A 22,402-nucleotide genomic window follows, 5' to 3' on the forward strand; every position below is an offset into this window, starting at 1 on the left:
ATTATGCAAAACATGTGAGTGGTAAGCTAAAGATGTTAGACATCTGAAATTGATCCACGGGTTTCTTCAGTTCACAAGGAAAACACTTGTACTAGCTATGGTTTTTTGTCCATAGTAGAGCACATGTACCTGCCAGTTCTGTACAACAACAACAACAAAGCCTTTATTCCCAAACAAGTTGGGGTAGGCTGGAGGTAAAACCCATAAGATCTCGTAACCAACCATGGTTCTGGCACATGGATAGCAAGCTTCCACGCGGCTCTTTCCATGTCTAGTTTTTTAATGAATAATGATACTCCAGTCCTTCAGATCTCTCTTTACGGACTCCTCCCATGTCAAATGTGGTCTACCCCGTCCTCTCTTGACATTATCAGCACGCTTTAGCCGTCCACTATGCACTTTAGCTTTCTGGAGGCCTGCGCTGAATATGCCCAAACCATCTTAGACGATGTTGGACTTCTCTGCAATCGGTGCTACCCCAACTCTATCTCTTATATCATCATTCCGGACTCGGTCCTTCCTCATGTGGCCACACATCCATCTCAACATGCGCATCTCCGCCACACCTAACTGTTGAACATGCCGCCTTTTAGTCGGCCAACACTCAGCGCCATACAACATTGCGGGTCGAATCACCGTCCTATAGAACTTGCCTTTTAGCTTTTGTGGCACTCTCTTATCACAAAGAATGCCAGAAGCTTGGCGCCACTTCATCCATCCGGTTTTGATCCGGTGGTTCACATCTTCATCAATATCCCCATCCTTGTGCAGGATTGACCCCAAGTATCGAAAGGTGTCCTTCTGAGGCACCACCTGCCCATCTAGGCTAACCTCCTCCTCGTGCCTAGTAGTACTAAAACCGCACATCATGTACTCAGTTTTAGTTCTACTAAGTCTAAAACCTTTTGATTCCAAGGTTTGTCTCCATAGTTCTAACTTCCCATTGGTCCCGTTCGACTATCATCGATTAGGACCACATCATTCGCAAAGAGCATACACCATGGGATATCTTATACTTAAAATGGCTAATGTGTTCTGGATGTAGTATAGAACACTTGTATACTTGTGTGAAGAATTACTTGACGAATACACAGTATAACTTCAGTCCAAACTCACGTACTGTGATTTTCTAGAGCTCTTGAAAATTTTATAGTTGACACATTTTGACTGACAAGAATATGTTCCTTTGAATTACTGAAATGTGTCCCTGGTGGCTTGCCTTAGAAACTAGTTGCTTCCTTTGAATACACAGTAGAACTTCAGTCCGAACTCACTTACTGTGATTTTCTAGAGCTCTTGAAAATTGATAGTTGACACATTTTGAGTTTTTGACTGACAAGCGTATGTTCCTTTGAATTACTGAAATGTGTCCCTAGTGGCTTGCCTTAGAAACTAGTTGCTTCCTTTTGTTTTCATAATAAATACTTAAGTTAGACAGGGTCCCAGAACTAGTAGGGTGACTCGTGCTTTCATTTTTATGGTCTTCCCTTTTTAGACAATGTGATTGAAAGCATCTAATAATCTGTTGGATACTGATGGAAGTCAATGGAATAAACCGAGTTTCAGCAATACAGTCTGGTGCCATTGAGTATTAGTTGCCAATCCCTACTGCATTCAATTTAAAATTTCCTTGTACCACTGAGTTTCATCATTCCATAGCATAATGAAAGAAGTTACTTTCTGGAGCAATAATAAACTAAATAATTTCGGCCTTGCGAATAGCGTTACTGTCTGCATGTACGGGAATTGTGATAACATATTCATAAATGACCTTACTTAGGTTTATGCTTACTTCTTGCTTCTATTTTGCTTATTTTATCCCCTCCATTTGTTCAGACAGCTTATCTCCAAACTGTTTATAGCCCACTGAACATTTGCCCAATACTTATAGGAAATGGCGTTGTTTGTATGGGTGATATAGAAGACCTGATTCAAGAAGTCTTTCAGGCACCACATATTCGAGTGGAGTAACAATTGCCTCTTATCTGAATGCTTTGTGTTGGCTTTGATATGTAGTATGCAGCTCACTTAGTTAGGGTAAACCACATGTACTTTTCTTCCTTGTCGGGACCATAATAGTAATACTTGCTGACTGTCCAACCTCACATTAGCAATTTTTGGTGGGGTTGTACTGTAATTATGTATTCTTCAGCGTTGATCTCTTGAATTTTCAGCTTTGACTTTCTTTTAGGCTTTTAGCGGTCATTCAATGTAGTCTGTGAGCTTACTCTAATTTTGTCAACAAATTTGCTACAGGTAAACAACAATGGATTAAAGCACATGTCGAGAATGCTAAATAACAGGCCATACTCCAAATTTTAAAATCACAATTATCCTCCGATGAGGCTCACATGCATAGGGATATCCACTCTCTTAGGTATCCTGATTATATTGATTGTGATTCTATCAGTTTTTCAGCTATGTTAGTTACTGTTACATAAAACAAGAAGGTTTTCTCTTATCTTGATTACTTATCACTGTCTTTTTCCCCAGGGGAAAGAGTTCCGAGCTTGCTGTAGAACTCTCGACACATTTTCAAAAGGTGCAGCCTTTCATATGTGAGGTATGAGATTCATCTTAAGAAATGCATTTTATTTCTAAGTTGTAAAATTACCTTCAATGCTCATGACCCAAGTTTAAGTCTCAATCTGATAAACTGAAGTTCTAATTCGTTAATGCTACTCATGTACATTTTTTAAAAAGAAATGGCACAAATGTATGAGCATAATATGTAGGTTTGTCGAATATCGACATGTATGTGAGTTCAATGAAATGTTCATCAACAGACTGGTTTGCGGTGGTTCCAAACCCAGACGGACAACTATCAGTGTTCTGTAATTTTCTTTGATATCCCTATTTCAGTATTTCTGTAGGGCTTCGGGGCAGACAAACCAAGGGTTGATAACTTTAGAAGAAGTTAAGCAGCATAAAACTGAAATTGTATTTGAACGCAGTTTTAAAAGCTTATGCGTACAATGCTGGAGGTAACTTATAAACTTCAGTGTTTTGCATTTTTTGGGTTTATTTGAGTTTTAAATGAACTCCGTTTGCTGCTGATGATCAAGGCGTCTAGTTATTCCATTGGAGAACAACTGATTGACTTGGTGGGAGCAAATTGATAATTGGCCGAAGTTTACTCTTAATATGAGTTCTTAACTTGTGGTTCATCCAAATAAGAAGTTTGAACCAATAGACAATGGGCAGCGCTTACTACCCAGCAGGGAATCAGTCTCCAGTAAGATACGATGATACTCCTGGGCTCAACAATTTGTTCCCAAATGAACAATAATTTGTTCTTTTTATTTAAAAATTATTCGTTCCAGAAAATTAGTTCTACAATTTTTTTCTTCCGAGATGAGTAACACTTTGTTCCTTTTATTTCAAAATGATTTTGTTCCTTTTTTATTTAGAAAATTAGTTCCACAATTTTTTCCACTGTGTCGCACTCGCACGTCTGTACGCGTCCAATGCAGCCTCTTCGCGTCAGTGTATTGGCAAGCGTCCAACGCAGCAGGCAAGCTTGCTTTTCTCTCGTCGGTGTCATGTTTTTTTAGTCCAACATCGGTTCTTTAGAACGAGACGGACCTATACGGACCTATGTGGACAGAGGTGAGAGCCTAACCTGAGGTAGAAGGAGGCTGCAGGGAGGAACTCTCTCAGCTTAGGGTTACAGAGATAGAAGCAACTTATATAGGTCACGACTGGGCTGGGCCAGATGGGCCACAACAGAGAACAAGAAGATAGCCCAACAGATACTCCAACACTCCCCCTCAAGATGGGTGATAAATGTCAATCATCCCCATCTTGTCACAGGCACGATTACACTCCTTTGATCCTAATCCTTTTGTTAAACAGTCTGCCACTTGTTGTCTTGATCTCACATAAGCCAATGAGATAATCCCTACATCAATCTTTTATTTAATAAAAAATCTGTCTATCTCCACATGTTTGGTGCGCTCATGCTGGACAGGGTTGTTTGCTATGTTTATGGCAGACATATTATCACACCACACTTTCAAGCTTCCTTGCCTTAAAATTTTCAGCTCTCTTAGAAGGTTTCGTACCCACAACATTTCACCTGTGCCCCGTGACATAGCTCAGACTCGCTTTCGCTGTTGATTTCGAGACAACAGATTGTTTCTTACTTCTCCATGACACCAAATTTCCTCCAACAAAAACACAATACCCTGAGGTGGATCTTCGGTCATCTAGGCAGCTAGCCCAATCTGCATCACAATATCCATCTACATTTAGGTGTCCATTACTTTTAAACCACAATCCTTTTCCCGGAGTGCCTTTCAAGTATCTCAAGATTCTTTGAGCTGCTTCCAAGTGTCCATCCCTCGGATCATGCATATAGCGACTCACTACACTCACTGCAAATGATATATCTGGTCTTGTGTGGCATAAGTATATTAGTCTTCCAACAAGTTTTTGATATTTCTCCTTGTCTATGGGTTCTCCAGACTCTGCTGTGATTTTATTATTTTGGTCAATAGGGGTTGAAGCCACTCGGCACCCCAGCATGCCCATATCATCTAAGAGATCCAATGTATACTTTCTTTGAGATAGTGCTATCCCTTTTGACGATCTTGCAACTTCTATTCTAAGGAAGTATTTAAGTTTTCCCAAATCTTTCACCTCAAAGGCTTGACTCAAGCATCCTTTCAGTTTTGCGATTTCAACATCATCATCTCCCGTGATAATAATATCATCAACATACACAGCAAGGATAGTGATTTTCTGCTCAGAATGTCTGTAAAATAAGGTATGGTCTCCATTGCATTGACCATATCCCATGCCACACACCACTTGTCTAAACCTATCAAACCAGGCCCGTGGAGATTGTTTGAGACCATATAGAGATTTCTTCAGTCTACATACCTTCCCTTTAGTTTCAGGTCTGACAAATCCTAGTGGCATCTCCATATACACCTCCTCTTGAAGATCACCATGCAGAAATGCATTTTTGACATCAAGTTGATGCAAGGGCCATCCGAAATTTGCTGCACAAGAGATCAATATTACCGACAAAGGCTCATTTTTGCAACTGGTGCAAACGTCTCATCATAGTCAATGCCATAAGTCTGACTATATCCTCTTGCCACAAGTCTTGCCTTATATCTCTCCACTTTTCCTTCTGCATTTTTTTTTACAGAATAGATCCACTTACAACCTACTGTATTCTTTCCTTTAGGGAGATCTGTCAACTCCCATGTTTTATTTTTCTTCAAGGCCTCCAATTCTTCCATCATAGCATTGCACCATCTCGAGTCCAACCTGGCTGCCTTCCAATCCTTAGGAACAGATACAGTTTGAAGTGAAGCAACAAAAGCCCGAAAAGAGGGTGACAATGCCTCGTAAGAAATATAATTTCATACGTCATAGTCATCATAACTTGGTCGCTTTGGGGGCCCAACTTTCCTTACCCCTTTTCTTATTGCAATTGGCAAGTCTAGGCTATTATTGGACTCAGTCTGAGATTGATTCTCCTCAGCAGAATCTACACTTGTGCTTTCTTGATTTTCAGGTCCAATAGGTTGCTCCCCCTGCCCCTGGTCTTGTTGCTCCTCCATAGCATCTACTTGCTCCCTTTGTACATGTCTTCTAGAGTCACAAGTGGATTCTGCAGCCATCTTTGTGGTGGTACGGGTCTAGGTGGTGTAGGTGTACCAGGAATTGCAGGAATCTCCGCTACAAGAGGAATTTGTTGATGTTGATATTGGTCACCATCTTGCTGCTCTTGATCACCACCTGGCTGTTGCTCCCCCTCTTGAGCATCACCAAGATGGTCAAGCCCCTGGAACAAGCCACTAAGATCACTCTCACCGTCATAAAATGGTTCTGACTCGCGAAACGTAACATCCATGCTTACAAATGTCCTCCTGTCAGTGGGACTCCAACACTTGTAACCCTTCTGTCTGGAGGAATAGCCAATAAAGATACATTTGATAGCCCGATGATCTAGGTTGCCAACAGACGGTCTGTGATCCCTTACAAAACATGTACAGCCAAAGAGTTTGGGTGGTACAACAAAATCATTGTTATTTAGAAGGAGTTGGCAAGGAGACTGCATACCTAGAATCTTTGAAGGCATTCTGTTGATCAAATACGTAGCAGTCATAACTGCCTCACTCCATAAGAATTTGGGAACATTCATGGTAAACATAAGAGATCGAGCCACTTCAAGAATGTGCCTATTCTTCCGCTCAGCAACTCCATTCTGGGGAGGAGTGCCAGGACATGAAGTCTGGTGCAGTATACCTTGCGAAGATAAGAAATCAGCAAAAGGTTTGTTGATATATTCAGTACCATTATCAGTTCTGATCACTTGCACCTGAACATTGAATTGGTTCTTCACATAGGCACAAAAACTCTGAAAACAAGTGAACACTTCATCTTTGTGACGCATAAGATAAATCCAAGTCATTCTGGAATAGCAGTCAATAAAAGTCACAAAGTACTTCATGCCACTTACTGACACAACAGGACACATCCATACATCAGAGTGCACTAACACAAATGGGGATACACTTCTGATCCCTCTACTAACATAAGAGGTTCTCGTATGCTTAGCATATTCGCAGGCATCACAACATAATTTGATTTTGTCCACGCCATTCATTACATCAGGAAAAACTCGAAACATTTTATCAAATGCCATGTGGCCCATTCGACAATGATGAACTAGGGCCATACTCTCCTTTCCTCCAACAATCGCAACAAACACAGAACTAGCATCATGCCCCATCTTGTCATGATCTATGTGCCAAAGACCTCTATGCCTGGTTGCAGTCCCAATCTTCCTGCTGCTCTCCCTTTCCTGAATTAAACACATATATCTGTCAACTATTATACGGTAGTCCTGCTGATCAATCAGGGCACTTAGAGATAACTGTTGCGGTCAGAAACCCACCGGTGAGCAACGACGGGCAACACAGGAGAGCCGGGAACAACTTAGGGCTGCGGCTGGCCCTGGTCCCTCCGAGCGACGGCCCGCACAGAACTCCGGCACGCACGTCCGATGCTGGTGCAAGGGCGTGCCACCTGACCTATACCTGGTCAGGAAGGTGATGGAGATGCCTCGCTTAGTTTCCTGCATGGCATACACGTAAACATTAAATACGAGCCTCGATCGGCTCTCAGGTTGTCCTGTGAATCAGCTCAAAGAGCCGATCCACCCATGATTCGCACGAGGTGTACGAATATATGGTGGTCCTGCTTGATCAAGATAAAGCTAAAACGATCTACGACGATTTGGGGTTTTCACCGCATAATCGGATCATCCTACTCGTGATTGGGCCTCGCGGTCACGCACGGTGATCGTAAGCCGATCCTAGACAGGGCCTAAAAACCAACACGAGGTTGATCCCCGGAACATCCTGTCTAGGGCTAGCAAACTACACCCTACGCGTCGCTGGATCCTCCAACCCTTTGTAAGGCCTAACTATTGCAGATATTAAACTAATCCTTGAAGAACAAGGAGCAACCGTAACGGATCGGATCTACTGAATAATAATCAAGCGGGGTGCCGCCCCTACACCTAAGATAGGTGTAAGGGCGGCTAGATGTATAAGGGTTGCACTACGACAGCATATGATACGAAGAACAATGCTAACCCTAACACATCTAAGGTAACTATGTTGCTCGCCATCAAAAAGGCTTCAGTACGAGCAACGCATGAACAACGAATAAACTTTTACTACCTAGATCGCAAGATGCGATCTAGGCAGCATGATGCTTACCCGGAAGAAACCCTCGAGACAAGGGAGTTGGCGATGCGCCTAGATTGATTTGTGGTGAACGTGATTGTTGTTTATTTCATAAACCCTAGATACATATTTATAGTCCGTAGACTTTCTAACGTGGGAATAATCCCCACCGTGCACGAGACAAACTCTAACTAATCGACACGTATCCTACTATATTACAGATACACAGGCAAACTAGCCCAAACTTTGCATAACAGGCCGATTCACGTATTTCTTCCATGTATATTCTTCAAATCCATCTTGATCGCGGCCCACCTCTGACTCGGTCAAATTCTGGTGATAACACATGCCCCCCTGGTTTTGGAATTGATAATTCCAAAATCACTCTGCTTTTTCTTCGTCGGGTCATGTCGTGGCAGAACCGTCGCAGTATCCTTCATCATGATGTCCTGCCTTCTCAACTTCTCCGCGTGACCTGGCAGTTTTTTTTTTAGGCACCACTTCCTCGGAAACTGCTGTGGCATTGAATTTCCACTATATCCCCTTTTATTTAACCGCTCCAAACAGTTTACCTCCGCATCCCCTTCGCATTAGCACTCCAAAAGCCCTCCTGCGCCACCATGTCTTCTTCCTCCTCTGCTTCATCGGATCTTTCCTCCCAGTCCTCTTCTTCCCGCGAGCCGACGCCGGAGCAGAACCCGGAGGAGGTCCATGCGGCCAACACCCGCCGTGCCATCGAGGCCGGGGAGGAATCGAGCCATGATTTCTCCGTCTGGTCTGAGGACGACAAGTCCTTGGCCGACGGGGAAAGTGACCTCCGCTTCCTCGCCGACGGGGAAATGGAGGAGGAGAGCGATGACGATCGCTTCTCCTGCGACGACTTCACCTCCCCCGAGGAGGAGGAGGAGGAGAAGGAGGAGGAGGAGGAGGAGGAGGACGACACCTCCTCCGACGAGCCGCCGGCCAAACGGTTCTGCCCTTGGCCGGGGAACCTCAGCGACTTCGACAGCGACGACGACGATGCTGACGAGGAGGATGAGGACAATGAGGGCCCGGCCGGTGGCCGCTGGAGCAGCGACGACGAGCCCGCCGGGAGTAGCGCCGACAGCGGCGACGACGGCGATGACGAGGGCAGCGACGGCCCGTAGATAGGACCTTTAGCATAGGATCAGTAGTAGTAGATGGGGCAATGTATCCCCTAGTACTTCCTTTTGAGAGCAATCAGCTCTTTATGTAAGAAATCTTGCTTATCAATGAAGAACTTCTCCCAATTTGATCTTGCCGATTTCCCTTGAGCTTAATTTAGCCGATTTCTCCTCATACTGATTTTGCCGATTTGTCCCCTTAGCCAATGCTTAAAGAGCCGATAGCAACACATCGGTCCTTCATAAACCATCCTTCGATTCTTCAGCTGATGTCCTTGAGATCTGGTGGATACTGTAGAGTTTTCAAGAGAGCCCTTAAATTTCTCGAACCAGCTCCAGCGATCCTCTTCTGCGAGCACTCATCATTTCGTGCAGAAGGTTGCGACGAAGGACCAGCCAATGACATCCCAATCGGCTTCTTAAACAGAGCATCTACCAGGCTAGCTGCCCCCCGAGCCTCAGTCATGGCGAGAATATTGGTGAGGATGCACAGATCAGACCAAGGGCTTTGAACTCAGGTAACTCTGAGGCAGCCACCATGTCGAACCAGCCGAACTTGCTCCGTTGACCAAGGTGCCGATTGATTGCTTCTTCCTCCGTTGAAAGCCGATATTGTAGACGAAACACCAACGGCTTAACGAGCAAAAGGCCGTCTTGCACGCCAGAGCTGACTTCTGACAGTACTGCCGCAATCGGCTCATTGCAGCTGAGGAAGCTCTCATTGTTTGCCCCCTCAAGGAAGTAGAGGACTTGATGAGAATCCGCGTCTTGAACACGCAGCAGGTAGATCCTGTGTAATTGTACTAGAGTCGATGGCTGTGCATCGGCTTTGTTTCTTAGTTCTAAAGTCGATGTCCGTGCATCGGCTATATATCGTGAATTTTTTTTTTTTTACTGACCGATTTTTTCTATCGGCCCCAACATTTCACTGCACACATGTTCATCTGCACATGTTCATCTGACTAGGTGCCCCCCGAGCCGAATCTGTCAGATAACTGCAGATATCGGCTCTGTAGCTTAGCCAAGGCACTGTATTTGCACGTCGGCTCCGGTAGGACCAATGTTGATTTTTCCTAACTCATCAGCCGACGTAAAACCGCTGCCCAGTAGATCGATGTTGAACACAAGCAGAACATGTGATGAGGATAATTTTGGCCGATTTCTGGAATCGGCCTCCATATTGAATCGCTCAATGAAGGTTTTGTAATGTTCCTTCACAGATCTTTGGGGCCGATCCCAAGGATCGGGCTCGCCACGTTTGCTCATCAGTTAGTTCTTGCTACACGGTCAGGCCGGTGGATAAGACCAGCCTAACCCTGCCCTTCGTCACGTCGATGCGCTCGCAGTCGTCCAAATTGATGCCTGAGAGTGGCTCTTGGCCTGCTGTTTCCCAAGCGTTCATGCCAGCCGTTGAAATCTCGGCTGAGTCATCGGCCTGGACGACCTCTACTTCATCTCCATCCTACTGTATTACGCATTGGTGCATCGTGGATGGGATGCAACAGTTGGCGTGGATCCAATCTCTTCCTAGCAGGATAGCATAGGTGCTCTTGCTGTCAACGATAAAGAACGTCGTAGGGATGGTTTTCCTTCCACGTTTAGAACACCTTGTGCGTCAGACGCTTGGCCGTTGAAATCGCTCAGTGTCACGTTGGTTTTGATCAGATCCGAGCTGGAGCGTCCCAACCGACGTAGCATGGAGTATGGCATAATGTTGACTGCCGCTCCGGTGTCCACCAGCATCTTGTTGACAGGCCTCCCATCAATATAACCTCGCAAGTACAGGGCCTTCAGATGTCTGTAGCTTCTTTCTCATGGCTTCTCAAAGATAACCGGCCGTGGGCCGCAGTCAAGTTGTGCCACAGGTGCCTCGTCTAATCCTGGAGCACTGAACTCCGTAGGAAGGATGAACACCATGTTTGTGCCAGCCGATGTTTCATCATCGGCTTTCCTTTGCTTGGGGCGCCACTTCATTTGTCGTGGTCGACCCTCTTCATCCAGGGTTCGCTGGATCTTCGCGGCTAGATCAGGCCGCGCCTTCCTTAGCGTGTGCAGGTATAATCTTTCGGCTTCCTCCAAGCCGCGCAGCCGCTGAACCCTACGCTTTTGGGAACGGCTGAGTCCATCAGGGCACCACCTTGGCCGGTGGTACCTGTCTTCTTCTTCTTCATCGTCTTCCAAATCCTCGAGATCTTCCACCCGAGGGGACTCAGCGTGCTTGTTCCGAAGTGGGAGAGGCCCTAGACGTACGGACACGTTAGCTGCATCCTCCCTCCTTTGCTTACATTCTGGGCAGTTGCCGATTGTAGGCAATCGGCTCATTCCTGAATCCCAGCAGTGTCTGAAGAAGGGGCAGTCCCAGTGCCTATCCTCGTCGTCTTGCTCCCTCGATTTTTCCTTGGCACGGCGCTCGTACTCCTCCTCATCGCGATCATACCGACGATGTCTCCTGGCGTCCCTAGCCAGACGGTCTCTATCATCATCGTCGCTGGATCGTCGGCGTTGGCTATATTGACTCACGTACTTGTTGAGGAGGTGATCGGAGAGAGGTCGCTGATATCTTACATTTTTCACCTCTCCCTCTGTGATGTAGCGCTTGCCATCGTGACGGAGCCGATCGCGTGGAGCGGCTTCCTCCGTGTCCTTGCTACGAGAGCAGCTGCCCTCGTCTCCATCTTTGCCAGAGTGGTGCCCAGGTCCTACCATGTTGATGCTGAACGAGAATCCTGGCTGGCAACCTTCAGGGTAAGTGCACTCCACCATGTTAACGGCGGGGAAGGGGTGGGTGTCGACCTTCATGGCGTACTGGTTGAAAATCAGACGTCCTTGTTCTATCGCCATTTGGATCTGCTGACGCCACACCCTGCAGTCGTTGGTGGCATGGGAGAACGAGTTATGCCATTTGCAGTATGGCTTTCCGTTCAGCTCCTGTACCGTGGGGATTTTGAGGCCTTCGGGTAACTTCAACTGCTTCTCGTCGAGTAGGAGGTCGAAGATTTGCTCAGTTTTAGTCACGTCAAAATCGAACCCTCTGGGTGGACCTGGTGGCTTAACCCATTTGCAGGACACGGGGGTTGCCCCCCGAGTCCATTCAGCCACTGCTACCTCTTGATCTCCCGCAGAACCTTCGTCTTCATCTGCCTCAACCAGGACTACCGCACGCTTGAATTTGTCCTGGTACAAGTCCGGGTGGCGCTGTTCATATGCCGACGCTTTACGAACCATGTGCGCCAGTGAAGGGTAGTCTGCTTGAGAGGCCATGTCCTTGATTGGTGATGCAAGGCCCACCACTGCCAACTCGACTGCTTCCTTTTCAGTCACGCGAGCCGAATAACATCGGTTCCTAAGATTTCTGAAGCGCTGGATGTATTCTGCCACAGTTTCTTCATGCTTCTAACGTATTTGAGCTAGATCGGCAAGGCCAGACTCGGAAGCTTCTGAGTGATACTGCATGTGGAACTGTTCTTCCAACTGCTTCCAAGTCCGGATCGAGTCTGGTGGCAACGAAGTGTACCACCCGAAAGCCGATTCTGTGAGGGACTGTGCGAAGAACCGCACATGTAGCTCATCTGCTGCTGAGATCGTGCCCAGCTGTGCCAAATATCGGCTCACATGCTCGATGGAGCTGGAACCATCTGATCCATTGAACTTGGAGAAATCAGGGAGCCGATATTTGGGTGGTAGCGGGATCAACTCGTACTCGTTGGGGTACGGCTTGGAATAGCCGATTGTCCTCCTTTTCGGCACCATGCCGAACTGGTCTCTCAGTATAGTACTGATTTGATCCACGGTGCTGGCTGCAGGAGTCGAACTCTGAAGATTCGCCGGGGTGGCATACTTAGCCAGCCATGCTTGCTTTTCCAGCTCTGAGCCAACTGCAGGAGCTGCGCTCTGGAGGTTTGTTGGAGTGGCGTACTTAGCTAGCCACGTCTGCTTCTCAAGATCTGTCGCTGAAGTTCCTCCTGCTTTTCCAGAAGTCCCCGCTGTTGCAGTCTGGTTTGTGAGTGCCCAGTTACTGCAGTCTGGCACGTATGTGCACGTGTATCCGTGAGGGATCTCCTTAGGCGCCTCGTACAAGAACTGGTAGTCACTAGGGTCACCACCGATCTTGTAGACAATGAATGCCGGTGAATTCGGCACTTCTGGTGCTGCCAACGCGAATGGTAGCGGTGGACGGGACTGGAGTGGCATCTCTCCTTGGTATGTCCCGAGAGCTGGTCCTGACGGAGAGTACCGGTGCCTCATGATCTCCTGGATCACTCGAAGAGCAACACGCTCCAAGGTGTTCACCAGGTTCTCAGAGTGGCGGTGTAGCGAATGAGCTACCATGAAGTTAACCTCCTGACGCAGGGACCTGGTGCGTTCTTCTGATGGGGCGGATAGGTCTATTCCATCGAGCGCACCTTCAGGCGAGAACCCTTTCCACCTGATGCCATGTGAGCGGGTTCTGTGAAAGGAGCCGATGAGGTCGGCTTCGAGGATCGCTTTGACCTCGTCATACTTCTTCTTGAGCTCCTTGGTCAGATCCTCGTACGTGACTGGAGTGCCGTCCGCCATCTCAGATGTAGATGGCGATGTGGTTGATGTCGAAGATGGTCCCACCGGGCGTGCCAGAATGTGTTGCGGTCAGAAACCCACCGGTGAGCAACGACGGGCAACACAGGAGAGCCGGGAGCAACTTAGGGCTGCGGCTGGCCCTGGTCCCTCCGAGCGACGGCCCGCACAGAACTCCGGCACGCACGTCCGATGCTGGTGCAAGGGCGTGCCACCTGACCTATACCTGGTCAGGAAGGTGATGGAGATGCCTCGCTTAGTTTCCTGCATGGCATACACGTAAACATTAAATACGAGCCTCAATCGGCTCTCAGGTTGTCCTGTGAATCGGCTCAAAGAGCCGATCCACCCATGATTCGCACGAGGTGTACGAATATATGGTGGTCCTGCTTGATCAAGATAAAGCTAAAACGATCTACGACGATTTGGGGTTTTCACCGCATAATCGGATCATCCTACTCGTGATTGGGCCTCGCGGTCACGCACGGTGATCGTAAGCCGATCCTAGACAGGGCCTAAAAACCAACACGAGGTTGATCCCCGGAACATCCTGTCTAGGGCTAGCAAACTACACCCTACGCGTCGCTGGATCCTCCAACCCTTTGTAAGGCCTAACTATTGCAGATATTAAACTAATCCTTGGGAGCAACCGTAACGGATCGGATCTACTGAATAATAATCAAGCGGGGTGCCGCCCCTACACCTAAGATAGGTGTAAGGGCGGCTAGATGTATAAGGGTTGCACTACGACAGCATATGATACGAAGAACAATGCTAACCCTAACACATCTAAGGTAACTACGTTGCTCGCCATCAAAAAGGCTTCAGTACGAGCAACGCATGAACAACGAATAAACTTTTACTGCCTAGATCGCAAGTGCTTACCCGGAAGAAACCCTCGAGACAAGGGAGTTGGCGATGCGCCTAGATTGATTTGTGGTGAACGTGATTGTTGTTTATTTCATAAACCCTAGATACATATTGATAGTCCGTAGACTTTCTAACGTGGGAATAATCCCCACCGTGCACGAGACAAACTCTAACTAACCGACACGTATCCTACTATATTACAGATACACGGGCAAACTAGCCCAAACTTTGCATAACAGGCCGATTCACGTATTTCTTCCATGTATATTCTTCAAATCCATCTTGATCGCGGCCCACCTCTGACTCGGTCAAATTCTGGTGATAACAATAACAGATTTACTGAAAAGCAGGAACATGTAGAACTGATGACAATTTTATGTTGGGTGTACATTGCACCGACCCCTCCCCTTTTATAGATTGTGATGTGCCATCTGCTGTTTGGATAGTGCCTCTATGTGTGGGAGGATACTTAGTATAAGAGTCAAACTCACTAATATTCCCAGTAACATGTTTGGATGCTCCAGAATCAAGAATCCAATCTGAATTAGCATTATGAGTGGCTATAGAAACTCGATCAATATTACCTTCATCTTTGTAGACATAGTGAGCAAAGTTCCCAAAGGTTGCTTCATTCTGTCCTTCTTCCTTTGATTGTCCCTGAGAGGTACTGGTAGTTGGCTCTGAAGCTGCTGCCATATGTGCCTTGGGTGATATAGCGTGCTGCTGTCCACCACCCCTTCCATATTGTTGTCCATATGGTTGTCCACCACCTCTCCCATATTGATGTCCATATGGCTGTCCACCACCTCTGCCATACTGCTGTCCACCACCTCTTCCATACTGTTGTCCATATGGCTGTCCACCACCTCTGCCATCACCGCTTCCTCTGTAGCTTCCTCTGCCATGTGTGTATCCTCCTCTCCCCCTACTGGGTGTAGCAAAGGAGGTACATTGATGCTTCAAGTGTCCCTTTTGTCCACAAGTATAGCAGTCTCTCATCTCTTGCTCTCGGTAGTGTAGAAGGTCGGATGCGAGACAGAATCGCTTCCCTTTGTCATATTTAGACGCACTTCCTCTCTGGACATAGCTGCAATGGCTTCTTTGAGAGAAGGGGTAGTGGTTTGATGCAGTAAAGCAGCCCTTCTCCCCTCAAAATCTTGATTGAGACCTTTCAAGAACTTCATGACTCGCCGACGTTCAATCCAGCTTGCAGCAGCACTCACACATTCCCCATGGGCAAGTTCCAGAGGATCAACATGATCTAAATCTCCCCAAAGATGCTGCAACTCAGCCACATATGCCATCACAGTTTTGTTTCCTTGTTGCAAGTCATGCACTTTATCCTCAATCTCCGCAATCAACATAATGTTCCCCTTTCCAGAATATAGATTTGATAAGGTGTCCCATACCTCTGAAGCTTTTGTGAGTGCCTCTACAGAAGGAGCAATGTTAGGAACCAAAGAGTTAAGCAACCATGCCACAATCAGAGAATTTGTGGCATTCCACTGTTTCCATTCCGGAATGGCCTTGTCCGCTGGTTCTGCAGCTTCACCACTCACACGTTCATCCAGCCCTTTCAAGTTCAAAATCAACAGCGCCCTCCTTGACATCCGGAGATAGTTGGCCACTCCTTCCAACTTGATCTCATTCGCCGGTAGCTCAAGTTTCTGACCGATGTTGGTATGGGGAACGATTGCTCCCCCTCCAGCAGATCCTCCTCCTCCATCTCCTTTGGTAGTGATAAGTTCTGCCAGCTTCTCCAGAGCCTTGGCCAAATCCCTGTTGTCCCCCATGCTTGACACCAAACTAACCTCTCAGAAACACCAAAGGGCTTACCCGCAGAATGCCCTCTTCGTCTTCTTACTCGTCACTGCCTTCCCCTCCTTGCCGCCACAGCAGCCTGCTCCCTTCCTCTTCCTCTTCCTCCTAGCTGCCACAGCAGACTAGGCTTCCAGATCGGCACTCCTTCCCGTCGTTGCCCTCACTGCCCCTTGCTCTGATACCATGTGGACAGAGGTGAGGGCCTAACCTGATGTAGAAGGAGGCTGCAGGGAGGAACTCTCTCAGCTTAGGGTTACAGAGATAGAAGCAACTTATATAGGTCACGACTGGACTGGGCCAGATGGGCCACAACAGAGAACAAGAAGATAGCCCAACAGATACTCCAACATTTACCATTAAGCCTGAATCGCCTTTTGGCATCCCTTCCCTTTTTCTCCTTTGAGCAGCAGCAACGGATGGGCGGCGACCGACGGGGACACAGCGGCCACCGGCGACCGCCTCAAAATCCTCCTACTTTACTTCATACAGGAACATCGCCTTCCCCTCGAGTTCACCCAGTACCCTGCAATTCGAAGCACCATAGCGGCCGCCAAGGCCCGAGGGCCACGGTGCTGGTGGGCCACGAGAAGGGTGCTGCTGGTCACTGCTGCCACGTTACTACATTAGGCTTGTGAGTGTTGTGACTGAGGGCATCTCCAACGCTACGACCCAAACAGATGTGTTGGGTCGTCCGATTTTGATCGTTTGGGTCGGCCTCCGAAGACGCGGATAGACGAGGATGTCCGTGTCTTTTTTTATTCCCCAATGCAGTGTGAGACCCAAATCGTATTCCTCTTCCTAGTCATACTAGTAGTAGTCAGGCGAGCTCCGCTCCACTCCGGCAATCCCCGTCGAGCCCCGGGCCGGCGGCCTCCGTCCCCGCCCCGGCGACCTCCGCCTCGCCGCGCCACGGCCCCGGCGACCTCCGCCCGCCGCGCCACGGCCCCGGCGACCTCCGCCCCGCCGCGCCACGTCCCCGACAAGCCCCGTCGAGCCCCGGCCCCGTCGACCTCCGCCCCCACCCCCGCCACGGCCCGGTGACCTCCGCCCGCCGCGCCACGGCCCCGGCAAGCCCCGTCGAGCCCGGCCCCGGCGACCTCCGCCCCACCCCGCCACGGCCCGGCGAGCTCCGCCCGCCGCCGCACCTCGGATGGCCGCTCGGCCCTCGCCACGCCCGTTCGCGCCGCCGCGGCGCCGCCCGTTCGTCGCCGTGGGCGCTGCCCCCTGTCGCAGCGCTGCCCCCTTGCCGACGCGGCGCGGCCCCGTGCGGCGCGTCCCCGTTCCTAGCCGCGGGTGCGGTGCCCCTTTCCGCCGTGGGCGCGCGGCCCCGTCCGCCGCCGCGGGCGCGGCCCCTTGCAGTAGACTTCAAGCTGGCAGCGGCCCCTTGCAGCAGACGTCGTCGGCGCCCGTGCACGCGCCCTTGGCCGTCGCTCTGCGCGTCGCCGTCGACGAGCTTTGCCGCCGGAGCTCGTTTTGGCAGCGGCAACTTCCGGTAGGGATGAAAAAAAAAAAGGAGAACTCGGCGCCAGGGTGCTCCATGTGTGGGCGGTAGCTGCAGTTGGCCAGGCCAGCCGAACTCCGGTGGCTATTCCTCGTGCTCCTAATTTAGAGGTAGAGGGGATTTGGCGGTCGTGGCACCACTGCTTGCGGCTGTCGTAAATGCTAGCTCGTGTTGTGCTGATGATTTAGATTATATCGCAGGCCTGGCCGCCATTTTATTTTGGTGAAAAATAGCGAACGAACCTCCTGAAAGTTTTGGTGTAGGTGTAGGCCTGAACGTTTGATACATTCCTACTGTTCTGCCCATGCAACTTCCCCTAGAAGATGAGCATACAACTTGCGGATAGGGTGAGAGAAGAGTTCAGATTTTGGGAATTAGCTTGTGTAGGAGGGAGTAGGAGTCAGGAGGGAAGTAGGAGTTAAGAGGGACTAGAAATATGGAAATTGTTTCAAAGATTAACAATCGACTGAGAGAGCTGCAACTATTTCACATATCAGCAGCCTCACCAGACTAGCGCCTCCAAACACAACAATAACACCGAGACAAAGCATGCGGAAGGCATCCGGCAGGGAAAGGAAGCAACAGCTGCAGGTATTGCCGTCAGCTTGCCGCCGGCGCCGGGCTTGCCACAGTTCCCCACACTCTACGGTTTCTGGCACAGCCAATACCGTCACCGCCCCCTTCTCCCCAAAATTCGCTGCAGAATCCAATGCATTGCCTAGCATATTTGGTGAATGTCTTCTCGTGCTTACCGTACGTGACATTCGCCAGTCCACAGCGCCTCCAACTACATACTGCAACCACTTTCGTGTTCTGGTTAACTGCAACAAAAGCATGTGTCTCTGCCAGATCATCCCAGCTAACCACCACCAGAGAGCATTCATATACTCGACACTGTCCGGATGTACTCTCTTCCCTTCACGTGGAGCACCCGAGTCCAACTGCAGCTGCCGTCCTTTTTCTGTAAGTGCATTTCAGAGTTTTCTTTGTTTTGAGGTTTCATAAATTAAATCTGTACTAACTGCAGCTGCAGGCTGTTTTTTACACAACTTTTTCAATGCATGCAGTCGTACCACTCCTGCCACAGTGGCACTGGGTCTGTTGGAAGCCGCTCCCTTGGTGAACACAAGAAATCTCTGAAGTAGAAAAGGACTGCGTGGGAAGTGGCATCAATGGCTGATAGGCTTAGAGCATCTCCAGCCGTTGGAGGACCCCGGGGCACAATCCGGATGAAAATTCGTTCGGATTGGACCTATTTTTGGCATGGGGAGCAACAATTTTCCAGCTGTCTCGGGAATTTGCGCAGGCCACAGTACAGAATCTTCACTGACACGCAGGCCAGAGGAGTAATATACTATTTTAATCCTTATAGCCAGCTGACTAGGACTACTTGCTCTCAATGTAGTGCCTTGCGACGTCCGCGACTCCTCTTCTCTACTGACTCCATCCTCTCCTCTCCCTTGTGTCCTCGAGGCGGCTGGCGGCACCTCAGGGAGGAGGAGTGTCTAGCATCTGCATATGGCCAGATGGGCGGGATGCGTGCAGCTTGAGCCGGACGGGCAGAAAGATGGGGCGGCAACCTGAAGCCATGGATGACGGCGGTATCGTCAGCGACGACGCGTCGGGAGGTCGATTACAGGTAACCAACTAGCTACGCCCGTACGCCGTGTTCCCCTGTCTCTCTCTCTGTGCTATTCACTTCTCATTCCTTCCTCGCCTATAGAAGCCGGGGCCCTTTTTTTGCGGGAGCAACAAACCATAGAGAATTTGGTGACTGCAGGACATAGAACAACAAGCCATAGCGATTTGGTCGGGGATTTGGGTAAAGGAAGTGATCTGCACCTTGGTGAATTGAAGACACGAGCTCGTACTGCTCAAAACATACAGGTTGGCCTACTGACTTGTTTTGTCAATGAGATCTCTCAAATTTTGTCTGAATAATATCAGCAAAATTTTGTCTGAATAATATCAGCAACTACTCGTGTTGGCCTACAGATTACGAGCTCGTATGCTTATCCATGAATTTTGTCTGAATATAACTATAAGCATATATATTAGACTAGCTTTTTATTCTCTCAAATTTCTGGTGAATAATTTTTTAGTTCAAAATTATCGCATCTTTTTATTCTCCAATATATTTGCAAATTATTATGTAATATCAGCAAATGATAATATGACATATTAATTTATCAACCGGCAATCTTACAATTAAAGAACCGTTGTGGGTTGTTCTATGAATTATTGTTCATCTCGACTTACTACTGGTTGGTGTAAAGAACATTCTTGGTCTCGCTTTAATACGTTCCGGTTGGCTGAAAAAAATAGGATGTTAGCATGATGACCATTCCCCTGTCCTTTTTACCTGTTTGTGATTAGTTTTATTTATGTTTCTTTATGTCGGAAATTCGATTAACTTGGGTTTCTGCAGTTTGGCTTAGATGGAGCCATTCTTCCGCGAACCAAAAAAGGAAATATTTTTCTGGGCCACCATCAGCCGCGATGGCCTCACTAAGCGATAAGACCGGTTCTTCTCTTATTGTGGAAACAGTGGGACTGTGGGAGTTCCAACTCTTCCATGGAGTGGATCACAGTTATACATTCTCTTATTTCTGTATAGTTTTGCTCTGGTTTATTTTTCTTTGCTTAAAATTAAATTCGGGAGTCAAGTTCTTACTATCTTTCTGAATTCGTTATAAGTTTCGCATCGTGTTCTGTATTTACAAATTCGCCGAATAGACAAGCAAGGCAACTGAGCTGAGGAGAGACCTGCTGATTTGGGCTTGCAGGAGCGTGTCTCAGATGTCTTGACTATGATGCCCACATTATAGAGATATATCCGGATTTCCCTCTTCATATGTTATTCAAAAGTCGAGCTGGGTGAAGGTGTACCATTGCATTGGTACGATGTGTTTACCAGCTCATGGTACGCTTAGTAATTTACAGAGACTTCATGGTAGTTTTGCTGAGAAGACAAGCAAGACATTGAGCTCAGGAGAGACTCGCTGATTTGGACTTGCGGGAGCATCTCTCGGATGGGTGACTATGATCTCCGTGTTATAAGGATATCTGAATTTCCTCTTCATGTTGTATTCAAAGTCTAGCTGAGCGAAGTCTACCTTTGCACTGGTTCGTATGTTTTTACCAATTCTGCAGTAGGTAAATGAGTTTTACTTGGCATACGAATTTTAGATTATAGCATTCTATGTCCTCGATACACACAGTAATTTACACAGACTTCATTGATGCTATAGTTTTGTTTCTGCTTGTGCACTTGAACTCTGTTTGGTACTCTACACCTTTGTCAAAAAAACTCGAAACATATGATGGTGGGCTTATATTTGTATGGTATGATTACTAGCAGTTTATATAGTTCTTTGCGGCTACAGCTGGCCATTTTTAATGGCCCATTGCAAACTTGCTATTTAGGCACAAATTCTAACTTTTGAGGTATATGTGCTTATATTCTTACTTAGTGCTAGATCAGTGTCCCAACACAATAATGATATGCCTCATATAAGAGCAATAGTCTTCTCTTAGAAAAGCTGAAGCGACAAGACTCAAAAACTAACTTTATTGAAATGCAAAGTTTGTTCTGCACGGTTTAAGTTCGTTTTGAAGTTTAACTTTTTTTATTGACTTGTACTTTTTATGAGTAGCAACTTTCATTCTAAATAGAGAGACTGTTAATTGAAGTGTTCCATCGGTCTTATTGGGAGCATGTGGTAGATTATTTTTGCGCAATACTGCTCGATCATGTCTAGAGAAATTGAGAATCATTTTTGTAGTTTGGAATATAACAGGTACATAGCTTATGATGTTGGTCTGATGTTCTCTGAAAGGTGTTAGTGACATATCTGTTTGAGTGCAAATTAAGCTTCACATCGCTGATATCCACAAGAATGACCTTCGTTGAAAGGCCTCTGTAGTTGTTAAGATCACCTACTTTTCGCTGTAATGGCAGATGCCGACCTTGGGGTTTTGAGGAGTATATCGACCCCCTCAAAGGTCTAATGATAGTAAGCACAAAAAATAATCTTAAGCCATTAATCAAACAAAGTCATTTATTAGCGTGAGAAATGCATACACACTTTATCTTGTACATGCTTCTAGCATATAATGTGCATACATTAAAATTCTGGTTTACACTATTATTTGACCCCGGTTACCAATTTAATATATGCAGACTAGAATTCATCTAAAGCTATGCACATGATCAGCTACAACCTCACATTTATAAGAAAATTTCAATATGCTCATAAACAGATCATCTTTTTTTGGCACCACACATCCCAGTTGTACTGGAAGAGTAATATAAAGGTGTTTCTCTTCCAAGTTTATGATTCTGACTACATGTGTACTGCTTGGCACTTGGTGATGTTGCCAGATTCCGAAGTGTAATTTTACTGTCATATTTTAAGAGAATTATTTGTTGAATTCCTTTTTATAGTCCAGTGCCCATTCTTATGTGATTAATGTTCTCATATTGTTCTATTCTTGAAGGGATATACTTGGAAGAACCTTGTGTTAGGATAGAAGCCTTGCTATTTACTTTTTTTAGAATTTTAATTCTTATAGATGGTGTATATAATTGAGGGGCACTGAACAGTGGCGGACACAGGAAAGAATTGGAGGGGGGGGGGGGGGGCACACCTCAAAAAAAAAATTTGTGCACCCCCCAAAATGTGAAAAACTTTTACATAATGAAGTAATGAACAATATACAAGACAAATTCATTGCATTTGAGTTCAATACATATATCAAATGTGCACCATTACAATACAAATAGTTCAAAACATTAC

At 47.2% G+C, this 22,402-nt stretch overlaps 2 long non-coding RNA genes across 3 annotated transcripts; both read left to right on the forward strand.

Annotated features, from left to right (window-relative positions):
• The first annotated feature begins 2,198 nt into the window (after positions 1-2,198).
• LOC127332858 (uncharacterized) lies at positions 2,199-3,313 on the forward strand. Of its 2 annotated transcripts, XR_007870731.2 has the most exons (4): positions 2,199-2,377; positions 2,494-2,563; positions 2,874-2,984; positions 3,066-3,313. It is a non-coding gene; the product is annotated as an uncharacterized lncRNA (long non-coding RNA). The 2 variants fall into 2 exon arrangements; XR_007870730.2 differs by having other exon boundaries at positions 2,874-3,313.
• A 15,722-nt stretch (positions 3,314-19,035) lies between these two features.
• Positions 19,036-20,807, forward strand: LOC127332859 (uncharacterized). Its single transcript, XR_007870732.2, has 3 exons — positions 19,036-19,242; positions 19,327-19,490; positions 20,032-20,807. It is a non-coding gene; the product is annotated as an uncharacterized lncRNA (long non-coding RNA).
• The last annotated feature ends 1,595 nt before the right edge of the window (positions 20,808-22,402 follow it).

This window comes from Lolium perenne, chromosome 2 (assembly GCF_019359855.2).
Source record: "Lolium perenne isolate Kyuss_39 chromosome 2, Kyuss_2.0, whole genome shotgun sequence".
Classification (NCBI taxonomy): domain Eukaryota; kingdom Viridiplantae; phylum Streptophyta; class Magnoliopsida; order Poales; family Poaceae; genus Lolium; species Lolium perenne.